Raw genomic sequence first — 11,364 nt, 5'->3', positions numbered from 1 at the left:
GACTTCAATTTATCTTGAATGGAACTTCTATGTATCGTGTGTGACTTACATTTATTTTCGTGTGTGACTTACATTTATTTTCGTGTGTGACTTACATTTATTATCGTGTGTGACTTCCATTTATTATCGTGTGTGACTTCCATTTATCATGCGTGACTTTCATTTATTTTGTGCTTGACTTCGAATTGTTATATTTGACTTTAATTTATTTTGCATGTCTTTTGTGACTTATATTTATTTGTGTGTGACTTACATTCAACCAATATTTACGATATTTATCACGAGTGACTTTCATTTCTCTTGTGTGTCTTATGTTTAAATTCCATATAACACATTATATAGATATTGTAACATAGACTCAAAACGCATAATAATAAACGAAAACTCTCAAAGAAATTTCCTTTTAGAACTTATTTCGACTCGGACAGTACGTTTTTTCAACTAAAATCATATGACGTCATAAAAACGTGACCTAATCATACAAGATAGTGTTATAATACGTGCATCAACTGTACCATCACATTGTCTAATGAAATGACAGCAGACAGGTGTTGTGATGATACTTTCTATAAAACATTTAAACATAATTGAATTCAGGAAGAAGCTGAAGAACGTGATTATGTGATTACGTACGATCATGGCAAAAGACCTAATTACGTGTGCGGTTATATACAAGTGCTTCAGTAGGTAAACTAATGTTGTATGTAAGTTTTAAATGTTCTAGATTTAAACAGGGTGTTTATGTAGGGAAATAAAAAAGGGAAAAAACGCTAAAGTAAGAATGTACATAACAAGATTTCTCGATTATAAAGAAAACATTCCTGAAGGGGTAAAACTTGTTATGAAATAAATTTGACATAGCATACATAGTTTTCATTCAAGGTTATTTCCGGCTTTGCCTACTGAAACAATCATGAAAGCAGACATCCGCATCAGCGGTTTGATTGGGATGAGAATCAAATTATGTAGTATTATGTTGTATAGGTATTCTCATGATATTTAATTAATGAAAATACTGGAAACATTTACAATAGCACGCCGAAAAATAATTAATGACTTTCATGTGTGAAGACAGCTACAATACATGTGAATGAAAACGAAATGTAATAATGAACATCCTGTACATACATACATACATACATACATATGTCTTAATATTTAATCAATCTCTTTGGAAAGAAATATAAGAAGTAAGTACATGCTTATTTACACAGAAGGTAAGGATATACGATATAATTGTTTATATTTTGATAAAATATATTTCATATTGTTTTAGGTAAAAAAATGTATCTTGTATGCTTTTGACTCAAAATAGCATGCTGTAAAGTTTATCTTATTATTAAAAAAATTCAGCTATTTTATCAAAAGATTGAAACTTTTTTTTTCATTGGAATCATTAAGCGTATCATCATATTATCTGTCCATTCTGTTTTCATTTCATTTATTTATTTATTTATTTTTTGTGATTTAAATTCATCCTCAAAAAGAAAAACCTTCTTTATTATAATCCTTCACTGTTACCCCGACACATTACTATTTCACCAGTGACTAATTACTAACAAATGAGAAAGTGTATTTGTAAATATGTACGCCCTTTTTATCCACGATACGGACGACAGAGTTCACACTGAAACATAACGCAAGATTTGTAAATGGTTATACTCTAACTGGGAAATGTGAGGATGTGAATGTCTGGTACACACACAGGTAAATACTTCATTTTTAGAAAATATAACAACAATATTGTTATAATAATGACCTTATAACATGAAACAGTAAAATGAAATTAAGACAAAACATCGAGAGTATCTACATTGTATTTTATAAAGTGTAATACCAAGTCAATTGACAATGGGTAAAAATCGAAAACACACTAAATACAAAACATTTCCTAAAGCTTCGAATTATGTCGCTTGTGATCATTGATCTGACACCTTGTATTTCTTGACAGTTCTATCATGAATATACACATGAAAAAATATGGGTTTAATGATTTAAAGCAGACCGTGAAATAACAGCTCAAGCTGTCTAAAGTAGTGAATTGGGAAAATCGTGCCGGTCACTGGCGATGATCCGAGTAAACAGCTACCAAAGCGTTACCATGATTGATACAAGGACAGGCGCTTTACCGTACCTAGTTCTCTCAACACTTCATCATGATAGAACAATTGTGTAATTACTATATTCAATGTGCTTTGGGTCTGTTTTTATTTTTTTATTTTGATTTTTGAGCGGCTTTTTCACTCGTAATGTTTCAGCTTTAAGTTACGGTTTCTGGATGTTTATAATAAGTAGCTTCTACTTACTTATTTCATTATTATGATCTTGAAAATTTTATGCCATACAACGGATTTCATAGAATCTGTATAATGTTTATGTTACGATGAAAACATATGTACTTAATTTATACATAAATGAATAGGAAGTTGATAGGATTATTCTTTCAAAGTGTTTTAAGTGATAGTAAACGTGAATAGTTATCACGATTTCCACAGTGACTGATCGTCTGTAAAGAAATAAAAAACACATAAACACCTTTGTATATAATATCAGTGTGTCTTACCACTTAATCCCCAGTAACGTTTCCACAAGGATCATTTCTATTAAGCTATTGGCTCAAGTTATTATCATTAGTACCATATTTTGTTACTGAAAAAAATGTTGAGCTATGTACGGACATGCACGAGCTCTGATTGAGTGATGTTCTATTTATAGATCGACATGGTATTGAAGCATTAGTCTGGAATGTTCGTTATTATCGACGCTAACATCATAAGTATGTACAGTGTGATTTGTATATTGTTAGACGGAATCTTGGAGTAGACAACTAATTGCTTTTACACGTTATATTATAATGTAAATCAATTACGCTTTAACATTCCTGACTGTTTACAAGATTACTGTAATATATATATATCCGATTCTGAAAAGGATAGAATCTGTGAAATCTGAAATTCAGTATAGCACAATGGTAATGGTTTATGGGACAAGATGCTTTAGAAGTGAGAACTTAATAGTGTATGAAAAAAAATGTGTAAATGACTTGTACAGACGAAACTGAGCTCCATATTGTGACCTCTGATCGCCCAACAAGTTGAAACATAGTGTCATCACCATAGGGTAACAATGTCTTTAGGTCAACAGTTCCTTCAGAGAGGTCTTTATTTAACGGTTCGGAATATACAAATGTACTTGACGTTCTTCTGAAAGTATCAGCCGTATGAACATTATGAAATGTGCCAGATTGTGGGGCTAGTACACCTCCCCTATCAACATTACGGATGCGCCAGATTGTGGGGCTAGTACACCTCCCCTATCAACATTACGGATGCGCCAGATTGTGGGGCTAGTACACCTCCCCTATCAACATTACGGATGCGCCAGATTGTGGGGCTAGTACACCTCCCCTATCAACATTACGGATGCGCCAGATTGTGGGGCTAGTACACCTCCCCTATCAACATTACGGATGCGCCAGATTGTGGGGCTAGTACACCTCCCCTATCTAGATTTTGACATTTCTTCCAGCTACTTTGGATTTTCCTCCGTCGTCTTCAAGATATCAACATTTAGGCCCCTTGAACTACTGACAAGTCCTAAAAGGACGAAACAGCTTTATGATTATGTGTTTTTGGTAATTTTTTCAGATTCTTTAATTGTATGGTAATGGTACTTTTCATCAATGCCAAAATCAGATGGCATTCATAACCCTATGAATAACCATATTAATATCATGGTCAAATACTTTTGTTTTTTACAATAATATTATACACTCTCAAATTTCACAGTGTATTGAGCAGAAGAGTTATTGCAAGGGCATGAGAAAGAGTGTGGGACAGTGTAACACGTATAAACTACAGGCGAAGACCAATTCTCGTCGATTAGACATGTTGATAACCAGTAAGATGGAAGCTTATAGGCCTTCAATGTTAACGATGGTATTTTTGCAGGATGTGCACGACGTGGGAAAAGAGTAGAGATGAGAAGAGGAGAGGTGGAGATGGAGGTGAAATTGTGACTTAGGGACAGTTATGTTTTATCACAAAGTGTAATACACATGCACCTAAAGACATACACTTACACATGCAGACCTAGCAAAAAAGGTACAGCACGAGGCCAATTCGCCCACATGACGATGACTATTACTACGGTATGAAGAATGACGGCTACTGCATAGTTTACAATAAAAGATATTCATCCTATTTAGAGTTCAGTTGTATAATATCCTGTCCGTACAGCTCGAGTGTTCTTGTGTTCTTGGGAATTACGCAATCCATTTTTTCTAAACATTTGATATTTCTTTCTCTACGTCATCATCATTTTAATTTCCGATTTTCTATCCTTTTTTGTAATATATTTGACACACATGCACGAATTATTTTCATCTTTCTTAAAAAAAAAAATTCTGATACATTTTTAATCTGTTCGATACATCCGGGTTTAGTACAAATGGCACGACATGAATATACCAATAGGAAGTGCTCAGAAAGCAAGATTTACCAACGGTATGATACAACACATGGAGAACTGTTGTGACGTACAGTGTTTATTATGGGTGTTTGGTTTTTTGGCTTGTGTGACGTTATATCTTTGTTGTGCAACATAGAAAAGTGCGCTCTTACACAGAAATGTCTTGATTTTTTAAATATATAAACCCAATTATATATCTTTCGATGAAAAAAAAGAAAACTCAATTTGTTACTTAATTTTCCAGAATGTTTGTTTTCAGGGTGCATGGGTTTATATTTTTGATCGCATATCCAGCTACAAATACATGTAGAAACTTACTCGAAATAAATGTCTGTCTCGAATGGGATTAAGTTACCACAAAGAGTAGGATGAAATAACACTGAGCTAAATCAGATTATAACCACTTTATAACTGGCTGATTTAAAAACAATACCTATTACAAACGTCGTTAGGAATTCGGTGGAAACTAAAAACAGAAGTAAGCACGTTTCACTTATCATAGCTTTGGAATGAGTCTTAACAAAACCCGGAGTAACACTGAGGCTAAATCTTCTTCTCGATTGACTGAGAAAACAACAAATAGATAAAACAGCTATCGTCTTAGAGCTGCAGGAACAGATGTTATCGGTACATCGCAGACTCGCCATATTACAGCGCGTGGAGGCAGCGAGAGGAACAACAACACACGATCATCAGCACGAGAGATACCTAATTGTGTACTCTCCAAACCAAATTTCTAGTCTCGCTGATTTCGGTTATCTGCCAGACAGCATTTCCTTATATCATACCTGAAGATCCTACAACAATGTTCCTGTGTAGTGTATATTGCTATAGGCTAAATGGCAAGACGTGGTAGGCCCCGCAGAAGCATATAATGGGTCCTACAACAGATTAAGGGGGACCTTTATTATTTGGTAGTAATTGTTAACCAAGGATTTTTTTTATACATGTCATATATAATCAATTAATAAGTTGTCTGCTGTATAGATGTATACGGAGTCAGTCAGATATAAAGGGGTAAGAGGTGGCCGACGAGCTTTAAATTCCAAGGAACCATGGCAGATAGCAACAATGGTATGGTTGTTGTGATTCATGAGTTCTTCGGTCTTTCAAATCCAGAGGCGACGTATGTATACCATAAAGAGAATGACTGCCATATTACCATCTATTACGTCACGCTGCCGTCTAAATATAGATTGTTACCACGTGGCGTTAATTATCCAATGGAACGCGAAGATCTTCCTTGGTGGTTCTTCATACAGTGCTATACATGTAGTTCACATGTTTTTTTGTTTTTTTTTTAAAAAAGGATTTAAGAATTCTCGAACACGCAACAAAAATGAATCTTCCAGCGAAAAATGATATATTGTGAAAATCAATTAATTCGTTTTTTTTTTTTTTTATTAATGTGTAATATATCAGTTAATTGGAGATCCTAACTCATTGTATTGTCTGCAGTTCCAGGCCTAAATAGATCACTCGTCAATGTATGACCACAGTAGCCTGCAACAATGTTCTTGTGGAATGGGGGCTTGTATGTATACTGTAACAAGTAGACAGGACCAACGAAAAGCCCGAGAGACATTCGCTTGTCTCAGAAAAATCGCCAGTATTCGGCCAAATTCTTCAAATACAAAACCTTTCGCTCATTCTGAATGCGGAAAAAGTCCGGCTATTTCCACGATGTAGCTTTGTCTGTCAGCTGAAATCCATGTTAAATAAGACTGATAGCGATCGCAAGTATCTTATTCACTTTCAGGTGGAATTTTCTGGTTATATCTTATATATATACTTTTCTTAGGCTAGCCTTCCTGGTATTTCGCTGGTCCCTTTTACTAGTTTTGGTATGCCATACAAGCCCACATTCACCAAATTTTATTTCAGGCCCCTGTGTATATTGCAAGTCTAAAGAACGAACCAAAACTGTAAGGAGGGCACGCGTCAAAGACAAATAATATATAGGCTATACACGATAACGGTAGTCCGGGCACTACTATAACTTTCCTCTCCGAACATACTTGACCTTTTGACCTCTATGAATAACCTAACTTATAGAAGATGGATTATTAAAGACAGGGAAGATGGTAGGCGGGGAATCCTAGGTATATTTAGTACCGAGGTGAGTGGGAGGTAAACCTATTTATTCATTCACAGGTACTGGTCACAGTTTATTTTCCTTTGTGATGTCTGGTTTATAGACATTTATCGGCTACTTATAACAAAATTAATTGTATCCATAAACTAAATGTACAATTCTTCTTAGTATTTACAGATAGTGCCTGCATATCTGTTTTCTTGAATAAAGGGGAATGGTCCCTTATCTAAAAACAATGGGAACTGGCCCTCACGAACACAGCTCTAATTGTTTGAAATAAGATCCGATGGTTTGAAATATGGGAATATGTCTTGTTAGCCCAAATAATGGAATCTTACCTCTTTACCGAGTTAGAGGAATTGCCCCTCGTTACCTAGTTAGAGGAATTGCCCCTCGTTACCTAGTTAGAGGAATTGCCCCTCGTTACCTAGTTAGAGGAATTGCCCCTCGTTACCTAGTTAGAGGAATTGCCCCTCGTTACCTAGTTAGAGCAATTGGCCCTCGTTACCTAGTTAGAGGAATTGACCCTCGTTACCGAGTTAGAGGAATTGCCCCTCGTTACCTAGTTAGAGGAATTGACCCCCGTTACCTAGTTAGAGATATTGACCCTCGTTACCTAGTTAGAGGAATTTACCCTCGTTTCCTAGTTAGAGGAATTGGCCCTCCTTACCTAGTTAGAGGAATTGTCCCCCGTTACTTAGTTAGAGGAGTTGATTCTCGTTACTTAGTTAGAGGAATTGACCCCCGTTACTTAGTTAGAGGAATTGACCCCCGTTACTTAGTTAGAGGAATTGGCCCTCGTTACCTAGTTAGAGGAATTGTCCCTCGTTACCTAGTTAGAGGAATTGTCCCCCGTTACTTAGTTAGAGGAATTGACCATCGTTACCTAGTTAGAGGAATTGACCCCCGTTACTTAGTTAGAGGAATTAACCCCCGTTACTACGTTAGAGGAATTGACCATCGTTACCTAGTTAGAGGAATTGGCCCTCAGTACCTAGTTAGAGTAATTGGCCCTCGTTACCTAGTTAAAGGAATTGACCCCCGTTACCTAGTTAGAGGAGTTGGCCCTCAGTACCTAGTTAGAGTAATTGACCCTCGTTACCTAGTTAAAGGAATTGACCCTCGTTACCTAGTAAGAGGAATTGGCCTTCGTTACCTAGTTTGAAGAATTGACCCTCATGATTTTGATCCGATTGTTTGAGATAAGGAAAATGACATTTATTTCTAAGAAAGGGGAAGTGGCATTCGTTTCCAAATAAAGGATAAACATGTAAATACCACGTTTTATACAAGTTTAGAACTAGATACACGAGGACTAGCTCCATAATTCAATAGGCTCCGTAATTTTCCTAATATTTATCTAAACGGGTTGCTTGAAATAAAGGACTTTTAGGTTCAATCTTTGCTGTGGTACCATACCAATCGCTTGGAACATCTCAAGGTAACCGGTTTCAAATGAACAGTAAGATAATTTGATTAATAAAACAATTCAATTCATGAAAAGGAGTGAAACGAAACAATATAACACACAAACAGTTTTGCCAGTATTGAAAAGTCTTACAAGTACAAGATAAGACACACAATGATAATCATCACTCATTTGGAAGGTCGTTCAAGCTGTTTAACCACTTACCACACATGTTAACAATACTGTATATTTTCGATGCCAACAAAGCAAATTATTAAATGATAAATTAGTGTTACGTCATGAGTCTTTTTTCATTTTCTGATAGATGTGACCTGAAACTTCCCAGAATTAACTTTCATGCTGTTCGACCAAAATCGAGTAACATTTTCTGATTAAACTTTAAAACTGAGAAAACATATTTTAAGCAGAACACGTTCTGTAAACAACAAAGAATATATCGGCATGTCAACAGAGTCTAACTCAAACTCAAATTCCATGAAACCAAATTAAAATATGATCAAATGAACGATTTATAGGAAGATCCATTAAAAAAGAAATCTTGGTCAGTGTAAAAAATAAAAATTCCCAAAAAAGAGCGAGGTCAACAACGGGACCACCTGGCATACTAATGAGCATCAAACACGTCAAACAAGTGATGTTTACAAGTAAACGCCATTGGATTGGGAAGCAGCGATATTGCTGTCTAGAAATGGGAAATTCATAACAGCGAAATCGAAATCATCCCACTTATCATACATCCTTGATTTCCAGTTTTGGTGAGTTTATATCTTGTTCAATAAACTTCTTGTCTTTTAAAGACAACACATCAATTATTAAAAAAAAATGAAATTGAAGGACTTGATAAGGTTTGTGTAACCTGATTTGATAAGTTCTTTGGTAAAATCAGTATCGTATGAAAACATAGACATGTCAGCCAAGAGCAAGTCGCTTTTTATTTCCATATGTACTCAAATAGCCTGCTAGAAGATATTACCACCGAACTCGACAAAGCTATTGTCAACCAAAACTTCTATCATCTTTACAATTTCTGCCTCGTGTTATTTCCTTTTTACTTGACGAAATACGCTCCAGAAAAGTTAACGCCGTAAACATCACTTTTAAAATCGTCTTTCATATTTCAGTTGGCTGAAAGTATGCCATTTTTTAATGTAAGTACAACGAGTGAAAAATATCATCGCTGGAGAATGCTGGTATTCCTAGTCTGGAATGGGGTATGGTATTGTACACAATGGAAAAATAAAATGTTCTCATAGAAGTACTGTTATTAAGGAGACTGTTCAAAATTGATCGAAAATTCGTGAAATTCTTAAACATATTTAAGGTGAGTTGATGTCATTCTTCAACAAAGACTGCTGGTGATTTGTTTGCAGTCTATTTCCAAATATACAGGAATAAGTCCTCAGGGTTCTGTAAGTATGACTTCACATTTCGCTTTCAGACTAAATAACCTGAACCGACGTGAAACTTGCTGTTTAAAGTTTACATGTATTTTCTCAAAAGAAAACATTATACCTTCGAAAGAACACAACTTTTGTAAATTACAAACATTTTAGAACAGTCGTTGACTACATGCAGTTTGGATGGCAAATACATAATGTTTACTGGTATTTAAAACGGTTGAAGAATTTACAGATTAAAATGTGAGAATACTTCAAAGAATGAGAGAATCATTGGTCATGTCTTTTTTTATTTGTCCTTGTACATCAAACCGAGTGAAATGCACTATAGAACTAATTCAAGGTAACAAGTCAATCGGATTTCAAGAGAATAAGTATGCGTCAGAAATTTACGCACGAACGGTGGGGTGACCCTTGAAGCATGTCGACCAATTGACTGTAATTAAAGTTAAAGTGAGGAAATACGGGGCACTGTCAACCAGTTGAATTAATTAAATTTATTTTGTGCTTGTCTTTACTTAAACAAAATAACTCGATCACTTAAGATTCAGCGTGACAGTATATTCTTGTACGGAATTTGCACTAGTAATATTTTTCACTCGGTGAAATTATGTAAGTGAAATGCACTGGTTTTGACCACATGTATGACTTAAGGATGAGAGTGATAAAGTGCGTATAGTTTTTAAATGTCTCACTGCGCAATGAACGGCAATAAAACAATCTTCTGATCGATGTATGAAGAAAAGTTAAAATACAGGAAAAAAGTATAATTCTCTTTTCTGACCCAAGTGTTTAGTTTGATTAAATGAACTTAACGAGGAAAACTAAGTTGCTAGTTAATCATTGTGCTCTCTCAAAGATAGTACGGTAAAGAGATCAGTTGTTGTTGTTGAGGAATTGAGAGGTAGCAGGATTCCTTTTGAATCTCTTAACTGTATTTTTGACACGCACGTGCAAACGGATGTCTAGATGACAGAAGTTCTGACTCTCAACAATTATGTCGACTCTTGGTAGTCAGGAGTCAAATAGAAATATTGTAACGTTATGAAATGGTATCGATAAGCTACAAAGAAACATTCCAAATTCAGAATTTGAAGCGTCCTCGGTTGAAGGGGAATCAAATTCACCGTGCTCGACTTGCATTTCGTTTCTATTGTTTTCCTTTTTAAGTATTTTTTTAAAATTAAGTAATTAATGACGAGAAATCATAACATCAGATTTCAAGTGACGTAGACAAGTGTAATTATACAGCTTATTTCGCTTACAGTGCTTCTGTCCAGTCCGGGTTTCAAGCTCGTCCTGTTTCCATCTGCCCAGCCCCTAGTCGGCATCAGCAATAATTCGATATTTGATATGGAAGGCGATTTTCTAATTCTGTATTATTGAGAGGTATTATCGATTGTCTTTTGTACAATCCATTAATAAGGGGCATTATCTCCGCGATACGATAGGATGACCGGCTCCATAAATAAATCGTTACTGACTCAATCCTAATTCAGTAAAACAATGTTTTATTTCAGGAAGGCATATTAAACATCCCCAATCCTACTTCAGAGAGTGTAGCCGACTCTGTATTTTTCAAGCCTCGTATTATTTACATTTTACCGTGTTTCATACAAATGTAGGCTTTCAGTTCAATCTTTTTCATAAATCGATAAATGTGTGTAATGAGAATGAGAAGACGGTAAATTGTGTTCGTTCTACTTAAAACTACGCACATTTTGAATTCGAGTCAAATAGGTGCACACACGAGGATAATGGAGGCAAAATCTGCTACAGAAATCGGTCGCTGGGTATGTTACGAATTTTCGGCCCGTCACTTCATCTATTTACAAAACTTGAACAGTGATTTATATATAGAATCACATGGTATGGCTATGTAATCAGTCATATCATTATCTCAGTGCTGTAGAGGTCCCTAGGGCCTGTACCACCTGTCTCTTCGTTCACCATCTACAGACATCGGCAGCGAT

This window comes from Ylistrum balloti, unplaced genomic scaffold (assembly GCF_031769215.1).
Source record: "Ylistrum balloti isolate Yb309-2 unplaced genomic scaffold, AGI_CSIRO_Ybal_v1 Utg369730, whole genome shotgun sequence".
Classification (NCBI taxonomy): domain Eukaryota; kingdom Metazoa; phylum Mollusca; class Bivalvia; order Pectinida; family Pectinidae; genus Ylistrum; species Ylistrum balloti.
The sequence above is the reverse complement of the archived record's forward strand: the minus strand, read 5'-3'. Positions refer to the sequence as shown.